This window comes from Lactuca saligna, chromosome 1 (genome assembly GCF_052625555.1).
Source record: "Lactuca saligna cultivar CGN05327 chromosome 1, ASM5262555v1, whole genome shotgun sequence".
Lineage (NCBI taxonomy): Eukaryota > Viridiplantae > Streptophyta > Magnoliopsida > Asterales > Asteraceae > Lactuca > Lactuca saligna.
In genome coordinates this window covers 140,706,259-140,716,118 of record NC_136417.1, presented here as the reverse complement: position 1 = coordinate 140,716,118, position 9,860 = coordinate 140,706,259, and the positions used below count along the sequence as shown (strand labels likewise).

At 33.9% G+C, this 9,860-nt stretch overlaps 2 pseudogenes; one reads left to right on the top strand and one right to left on the bottom strand.

Moving 5' to 3' along the window:
• The first annotated feature begins 201 nt into the window (after positions 1 to 201).
• Positions 202 to 2,341, top strand: LOC145012158 (chaperonin 60 subunit alpha 2, chloroplastic-like; annotated as a pseudogene).
• Positions 2,342 to 5,439: 3,098 nt separating this feature from the next.
• Positions 5,440 to 5,558, bottom strand: LOC145027760 (5S ribosomal RNA; annotated as a pseudogene).
• Positions 5,559 to 9,860: the final 4,302 nt, after the last annotated feature.

Below are 9,860 nucleotides of genomic sequence, written 5' to 3'. Positions count from 1 at the left end.
GCTTCTTCGTAATCCCACTGACACCCTCTTCATCTGTTAAGGTTCCTTCTCCGCCGACCTTATCTAATTCTCCGTAATCCCTCCAACACTCCTCGACATCTACGATGGTTAGTACTTCTCGACTCGGTCATGGTCTTATTCTTTGCTAGTATGCTTCTTTTCTTCCCCTATTTACTGTAAGATATATTTGATTTGTGGTCAATGTTCTTATTGGTCAAAATTGTTTGTCTCAAAGAATTGATCAAAGTTTTGAAAAAGAAAATGATTCCAGTCAGCAAAAGAGATGATATAAAAGGTAAATTTCATTTCTTTTTAGTGTTTTCTTCCATGAGATTCTCTAAACTCTAAAGATTCTTTTCATCCTGTTCACAACAATAGCTTCCATCTCTGCTGGAAATGATGAATTTAGTGGAAACTTAATTGCTGAAGCCATTGATAAAATCGGTCATGATGGAATAATTTTTATTGAATCTTCTTCATCAAGTGAAACTTCTGTGATTGTTGAAGAAGGAATGAAGGTATCAAGTGAAATACATCTTGTGATATTTTATTCATACAGTCTTTTTATCTTTTTCATTTTCGTATTTTAATGTCTATTCAGGAATACTTTCCCTACAGATCGACAAAGGATACATGTCTCCTCATTTTGTCACAAATGAGAACAATTTGTCTGTGGAATTTGAAAATGCTAAAGACCTAGTAACATATCAATAGATATCATCTGTGAAAGAAATTGTCCCATTCTAGAAAAGTGTACTCAATTAAGTGTCCCTTTGCTCATTTTTGTTGAAGATATCTCAATCTCAGTTCTTGAAACCCTAATTGTTAACAAAAATCAAGGTTTACTTAGGGTTGCTATTGTGAAATGTCCTGGTTTTGGGAACAAAAGAAAGCTTTACTTCAAGATATTTCCCTCATGACAGGTAATTCTGTAACAATTTAAATATTTAATATATTACATTTTGAAGACTTGTTTTATGCCACTTTTCTGCTGACATTTATCATGTTAAAATAGGAGCTGATTTTTTATCTGGAGATTTGGGTTTATCTCTAGAATATGCAACCTCTGATCAACTTGGAATTACACAAAAAGTAACTATAGCAAGTAATTACACAACTATTGTAGCTGATCCATCCACGAAAGCTTAAATCAAAGCAAGAATTTCACAAATAAAGAAAGATCTTTCTGAAACAGATAGTTCTTATCCTTCTAAAAAGCTCGGTGAATGAATTCATTCTATATACATTATTTTAGTCATAATTAATAAATAAACTGACCTTGATAATGGAAACACCACCAAAAGAATTTTGGTTATAGGTAAGGGCCCACACTGAGATGGAATTAGAAGATCGAAAGCTAAGAATTGAGGATGCAAAAAATGCCACGTATGTAGCCATGGATGAGGGTATTGTGTCTGGTGGTGGGGCCACTTATATTCATATTCTTGAGGAAATTCCCTCCATTAAAAAGTTAACGGAAGATCCAGATGAAGAAAGTGGTGTCAACATCATAGCATCTGTATGTTTCTGTTTCCTATGTTCTTTCTGCATTAAGTCAAAAAGTCAAAAAGAAAACTGATATAGCTTACTAGATTAAGTTACTTACTAATCATGTATTACAGGGACCAAAATTAAACATATGTCTAACTGTTCACTCTCCCCTTTTAAATAACTATAGGAAATTAGACTAATTTAAATATTTTAAAATCATCACAGGCTTATATTTGGTTTCTGACAAGCAAATTCGTTTAAAGATTTTCTCTCCTAATGTTCTTGACATAACTCTGGCATCAGAACAATGATAATGTCATACATTAAGGCTACCAACTGTTTAATTCTTGCTGTGACACCAACAAATTGAGACCTTGCCAACTTAAATGCCCTGCAGATTGCTGGAAATGCTGATCCAGGTGGTATTTGACTCCATGCACGAGAGGTTGCATATACATGCTGAATCTGTTGCTTCCTTTGGAGGTGGTGCTCGAGAGAAAGCCGTAACTCCTCTCCTCCTTCTTTTTTATATTTCCTTCGACAAAGGAGAATTTTGGAATATAATATTAATAATAATAATACTTGAATATGGTTTGTCTGACAGATGATTGAGTCAAGATTTAATGAGCTTCTTGCTCATGCTAAAATACTTCTGAGGAAGAAATGGTTATTTGGAGTACTGGATGACTTTGTCACCAAACAACTACCCCACAATGTTACCTCGGGATTGCGCTTGTTATATGCTATAGAGCACAAAGCTGATCGTTCATTGATTTCCACTCAAGGTCAATTCACATTCTCAATTCCGATTCATCATGACATTTGTTTACCACAATTGGAAATAGTTTAGTAGTTGTGAATCGATTACCTAAACCTAATGAAATGTAGGCTTTTATTTTTTCTGTTTGGATGTGAGTGGGTTTTTTTTGTTAGCAGGTGAGCTTGCACATGCATTGCGGTTTTTGGCATCAGTTGTATCTCAAAGCTTCTTGGCCTTTGGTGACATCTTGGAGCTGCATAGAAAGTTCATTGAACTATCTGGTGGTGTTAATTGGATTTTTGAACTTGAGGAACTTCTTGATGCTGCACAATCTGGTTAGTGTTTTATCTAATCTTTTAGGTTGTTCCTTATTTACTAATAATCTGATAGAAATTGCAGATGAAAATGCTGGTGCTTCATCAAATTCCAATGAGGAATCTGAGGATGTTATCTCTCTTTTGGAGGTTGATATTATCACGCCAACACATAATTTATTAGCCAGAAAGCTGACTTGCGAGATAGTACCAGGGAAAAGCCTTCTTCTTACAGGTTAGAGTTATATTCATAGATTATGATTATAAATACTTGTGAGGATTTAAAAAAATAAAAATATAGTTACTGCTACTACGAGTAAATAAGAAATTATTTGGTACAAGAGAATGTAAGTTTCTATGCCATATCAATGTTAAGTTGAAATTAGAAAGTATTGTGTTCATTTCTTAGAACAAATATATAATTACTCATATATTACTTTATCAGAAAGGATGTTTATGATCTTCATCAAGTTGTGCTAGGTAAATGCTATATTTAACATTAAGATATATTAGAAAATGAGAAATGAGTTAATTTATTTATTTTGATTTGTTGTTCATCAAGCTGGTTGGTATGCATCCTATTCTATGTCCAACACAACAAGGATGATGATGGTGCATTTATATCTTCTTAACCTGTTACCTAATAATTTTTCTCATCTTATTACATCATATTTCTTCATTTTTAACTCCTTAATTTATCAATCTAATCATTATTAACTTCATTCTTGTAAACCCAGATGTCTATGCTATATAATGATTGGTTTTCCACTTTTCATGGTGGAAGTGGACAGAGGGTTTCTCTTTCACAGTTTGTAACATCTTGTATTCAAGAAATAGCAATGTACCTTCCATAAAAAAAATTATAAATTATATTCTTTGAAAATTTTGCTAGATTGGTAGGTTTAAAAGTATAATGTCCTAATAAGAATTAATTTTAAAAGTAGAACGAAAATGACAAGTGATTTTGTGTTGTGTTTACAGGGTTGATGAAAGCGAATAGCTCTGGAGTTAGAAGAGGAAAAGAAAGCTCAAGCTGAAAGAGATAAGATGCTGCAAATGCAAGTGTTGCATTCTTCATTTCAATTGTTAGTATGAAACAAAGAGTAGATTAGATGAATGAAAATTTATATATTGTAAGAAATAGAACTGTATGACATTAAATTTTATGCAATGGATTGTATTTTTTGTATATGGTATTTTATTTCTATTATGAGACATTAAATGCAAATTTAATTTAAAAATTAATAAATATATAAATATATATTTTTTAAACATTTATATTTACGATACGCAAAAATGTGTGTCATCTTCATTTATGACATGGCCTTTCTTGACAGGGGTTTTAATGATACGCATTGCGTGTCATTAACACGCGCGTCGTAAGGTTACGACACGCGAATGCGTGTCGTCTTCCTTTATGATAGGGCCTTCTTTGATACACATTGCGTGTTGTAAACGCGCGTCGTCTATAGACGACGTGCAAAAGCGCGTCGTCTCTCTTTATGACAGGGCCTTCCTTGACGCACATTTGCGTGTCGTCTGAGCCTTTTACGACACACAATGAGCGTCGTAAAAGGCTGTGTTTCTAGTAGTGCTGATATCTCCTAAAGTGCTAATCCTAAAATACTCAAACTTATTCCAAAAGCTTTGAAAATTAGCAGAAACTGTTCCGACTTCTGATGAAGTGAAGGGTTGTACAGAATAGAAATTTTGGGTTGTCACATCATCCCCCCGTTAGAAGGAATTTCGTCTCGAAATTAGGTTTTAGGTAAAGGAGTAGGCATGAATAATCGAGACAAGAAGTGGGGATACATCCTAATTGATTGCTTCTCGCGCTCCTAAGTGAATTTGGGTCCTTGGTTGGCATTCCAGCGACCCTTTACTAATGGGAAGCGGCTCTGATTAGTTCGCATGACCTCTCGGTCCATGGTCACTACGGTTCTTCAAGGATGGTGAGGCTCCCATTGATCTCGATCTTGTCGAGTGGGATATCGAGAGTACTGTCGGAAAAGTTATGTTTTCAAGTTCGAGAAGTGAAGGGAGAAATGTACGCTACTGATTCCGCAGTGTAGGTTGGGTTTATGAGTTACAGGGTCGATTCTAGTAAGAATCTCGGAGGTCCTAACTATCTTGGATTTAGCTCTCCACGCTTTCCGAAACGTATCAAGCCATTCCCAGAGTGAGACTTCCAAAAGGATTTGGTCTCTCACTTGGAGTTCCAAGGTTTCTTTTTCTTGCTTCTCTTCCCAGTCCAGGGCCACTCCCTGCTGAGTCAAAGTCATAAGAGATTTTGTAATTCGCGAGGAGTTCTGAATGAACTCCCGACAGTAGGTCAGCGAGATCTAGAATTTGGCGAATTTTGTAAGCATCTTTGGTTCTGACGAATTCTCAACGGTTTTGACCTTTGGAAGGGTCCTCAAGAATTCCCACATTACTAATAATGTGTCTTAGCAATTTCGACACTTCGAATCTAAAACTCGTATTTAGAGAACTTCGCGTAAAGCTTCTTTGATCGTAATGTTTCCATGGTTCGTTTTAGATGTTCTTGATGATTTCCTTCTCACCACGAGAGTAGATAAGTAAGTCATTTATAAGGACAATGACGAACTGATCTGGGTAAGATTGGCGTACCCTATTCATTAAGTTCATGAATATTATGGGCGTATTGGTCCTATCCGAAGGATATCACTACGGACTCGTAGCATCTGTATCGAGTTCAGAAGTTTTCCCTCGGGACACTCTTCACTAACACTCATAACTGGTGATTTTCAGATCTTAGGTCCATTTCTAAAATGCACTTTGTTCATTGCGGTTGATCAACCAATTCATCTATGCAAGGCAAAAGGTAATGATTTCCAATGGAAGTCCCGTCGAGGTCTGCACCACAAGGACTCCCCAAGGTTTTTCCCATCATAGTACTTCTCTCGCCTAAGCACGTTTAACTACGGAGTTCTGATGGGATCCGGTGCATTAGCGTTGGTATGATCGCATCCGCTGAAGTATATCTTTTGGAAGAATAAGACCGGTGCCCTCAAAGGTGAGGTGCTTGGTCTTCTTATTCCATTGCTGAGTAGTTCTCTAAGTTGTCCGAACTGTTCTTGTATCTCTGTAGATGTTTATACTGTAGGGCGATCTGGTTGCAGGAGTCGTACTAGGTTCTAAGTTTGTTCGCATAACGATGCGATCACTCGTAGTCTTGGGCAGTCTCCGTCCTGAAGTTCATGTTAGAAGTCATACATGGTTCGTTAATCATAGTCTCGTGTATATGAGTCATATATAATTAAGATTGAAAAGGTAGTCGAATAAATAATTCTTATTTAACCTCACATCCCAACAAGGAAAAGAGTTAAAGTGGAATCATCAATTCTAAACATGTAGAACCTTGATTATATACCACCCTTATGTATACATTCTTCAGCAATAGATCAACCGTATGGGTCTTTGGATTGAACCTGACGTACTGTACGAGTGGTACTTCGGGAAGGTTTACTGAGGTTTCTTCAGAAAGGATAGGAAACATGAGGTACTTCATGCATGATTACTTCGGAGTTTTGGAATGACTGCTTCACTAGAAAGGCGATTTCAGAGAAAGAGATGTGCACACGAAACTGGTATTGCGAGGATCAAGTTGACTCAAGTTCTATGATAATGTCGGAATCTTATTGTCACACCCCGCTAAAGCGGAAACACGAGGCGTGGCAGTATAAAGGGTTTCATAGCAAAAGTTAAAAGACAACACCAACCATAGAATTAAAAATCATTACAAATTTACAATGGGTTTGAACAACTTTTACAAGAAATTACAATGAAAAATAGATATACAACACATGCGAATGCTCCTAAAAGTGAAGTGTCCGTAAGTGCGACTTACTCGATGATTCCTGAAAAAGCATGTAAAACGAGCGTCAACTATAAAAATAGTTGGTGAGTACTCACAAGTTTAACAAAATAATATTGGTTCATGAGTTGAAATCAAAGTTTTGATAAAAGTTTCCAATAATAAAAGTATATTGCTAGGAGTAAATAAGTTTGAAAACACAGTTCGTTTTTATCATGAGAAATAAAGTATATTGCCTGAATAAGATGCAACATTCATATTTTCATGGAAGATAAAGTTCGTTACTCAAACGAGTAAACAAGTTTCATTGCTAAAATGAGCTGTCAATTTCGTTGCTACAAGGAACAAACAATTTCATTGCTAAAACATGTATATAAGTTTCCACTAGTAAAAGTTCCTTGTTGTAATGAGAAATAGAGTTCATTGCTATAATGAGAAACAAAGTTCATTTCTTTAATCATAAACAAAGTTCATTGCCATATTAACAAACAAAGTTGATTTCTATTAATGAATACAAGTTTATTGCTATAACGAGAAACGAGTTTGTATGTGTATGAGCAAACAATGAGTCTCAACCAAACCTATGACTGAAGCCCTATCGAGACTATGCTTATCGTTCCATAGATGAATATGGGATCATGCACTCCAGCGATTCGGGCGAGTGAGGAGTTGTCAATTCCTAATAGCGCTATCCATAATGACCATTGGCTCAAAGAGTTAATGGTTAGAGATAAGGGAAAGGCCTTAGTACGATAAGTTCGCATGTTCCGTGTTGCATAGACATACAAAAAGAAACATAGCAATACAATAGCAATCATATTTGATAATAATCAATTTAAATACAACATGCAAACAATAGGTTTTCTGGACATGCTTTTCCACCCCAAAACATAAAAACCGAAAATAGGGGAGTGCGTGAATACTCACAATATGCAAAATATAGTAATCAAGTTTATGTGAGTCAATTAAATATAACGAACATAAATAGTTTAGGACATGCTTTTCCACCCCAAAACATTTAAAAACCGAAAATAGGGGAATGATGAATACTCACAATATGCATTGAGATGATGCAATTGGTGCCTTGACTATGCTCCACTCGTATCACTATCGATTCCTACAATAATGGTATTCGCTAGTGAGTCTCTAATCGAAATCTAACACAAGTATACATAGTACTACAATAGAATTATACCAATATTGTGTCAAAATTTAATATCGATAAGTTACAAACATATTTTTGTGGAAATTAAGTTTCAAAGAATCAATTGTTATATAACAATTTAAGTGGAAAATTTCCATTATTGAAATGTTAATATTTAACATTTTAGAGGTGTTCCAATGGTTAAATATTCAAAACTAAATCAATTTAATTCTAAAATATCCCAAACTTTGCATTTAAGTTTTAATTGAAGTCAAAGAACTCAAGATAAATTTTCATGAATTTTTGAGTTGTCTAACTTTTTTTTACCATTTTAGTTTCATGAATAACCATAAATTCATGAAAAATAGCAATGCGTTAAGAAAATTCCCCAAACTTTTTATATTACTGTTATTAAACATTACTAAGCTGGGAAAAATATAAAAATGGATTTTTATGATGTTTAATTATATTTTATGATTTTTGAGCATTTATTCCAATAAAAATTGAAATAAATAGAAAACAGTTTCCAAAATTACCCAAACTTTTTTATTTAACTGTTATTATACATAACTAGGCTGGGAAAAATATAAAACATATTTTACAGTGGGTATTTCTATTTTTCCTTAGTTTATTCATTTAATTAATCATTAATTGATGAAATAATATTAAACAGTTAAAATAAATTACCAAAATTTTTTGTAACATCATTTACAGTATAAATAACCTGAGAAAAATACCAAAAGTGGTTTTCATGTTGTATAATCCGGTTTTGGGTAGTGCCTATATGTGTAACTAAGTTTATTCAAATCTAGAACTAACTCGAATTTTGACGGTTGTCACAGTCTCCCCCGGTTGAAAGAATTTCGTCCCGAAATTCAATTTGTGACACATTCTATTAGAACTCAGCCGAATACAATTGTATAATTGGAGAGGTGGTGACCTGAAGAGCTCTTTGATTATTTTGGGTTAATTCCTCAAGGGAAGAGCCCAACTCTTTAGCTATAATCAAATTAATTTTTCCCCTAATTCGAGTTCTACAGTCTAGATTGCGAGAAATTAGGATCATGGAAATCATGATCCAACCATGGTGACCTAGTTGAAAAAGATCATCTAGTTATATATTATCTGAATTAAGAGAGCGGTATAAGTTTTGCTGAATCACCAACTGCACTGAGTGTTAAGTCCGCGTTGAGGCTTAAGTTGTATTCTAAATTAGCACTAAGTGTAAATATATCGCCTGATAAAGAAGAGATTAGAAACAATTTGTTCACTTCCGGTTTGGCTACTAAATATGGAAAATATGTATGGTCTGAAATAATAAGGTGTAGCACGAATGAAAAAGAAGTGATCGAGAGTGAGTTCCTAAAAATACACACTAAGGGTAAGCAACGAGGTTTTGGTACACCTCAAATGTAAAGGCTATTTAAGTGTCGTCTATAAAATAAGTTACGACACGATCGAGGATTTCCGAGGCAACATTTACTACGACGGTTACTCTTACTATAATAAAACAATATTTGAAGAATATATATATTTAGAAAAGTCATCGTCGCAAGGGAGGCATGCAAGTTTATGATAAAAGAAATGACCTTGTCTAGATAACAATTTGAGTGATTAGAAATGATAAGTAATCTCACTATTATTAAAATGTGTAATAATTCCAAGGTTAAAGGTTTAAGTAATCTCACTATTAGAAATGATAAGTAATCTCACTATTATGAAAATGTGTAGATACATGTGTGGCGATCAAATAAAGTAGTAAAATAATATAAAGATTAATCAAGGTTAAAGGTTTAAGTCATCAATGAGGGAATTTATATAGAAATATTCATATTAAACTTTTGAGAAGTTATCCACCTGTCTAAGTCAGGACAAATTCAAGTTTACAAGGACTCTGAATACTTATAAAAACAAGTTTGAGAGTTTAGGAAATCACTGAAAATTGCAAAGTAAAATGCTATTATAAGAAATGTGTAAAAATGATGATCTTTGGAAATAGTGCATTCTTAGTTTAGTGGTTCTACGAAAACAATCATTTAGAGAATAGATAATCGTAAAATTCAAAACTTTTGATGTATTGAAAGAAAAGAAAAACATAAGGAAACATATCCTTCTCATATAATTTCCGAATATAGAAAAATGATAAGCATAAGAGTATTCATCTTGTGCATTAATTATAATGAAAAATTCAATGAAAATTGCATTTTAAATCAAGTTTCCGACTTTAAAATGAAAGAGCAAATGTGAATAGGGATTACTTGTTTAAGAGTAGATTTCAAAATATAAATAAAAAGTATATGATAAATGACGTAT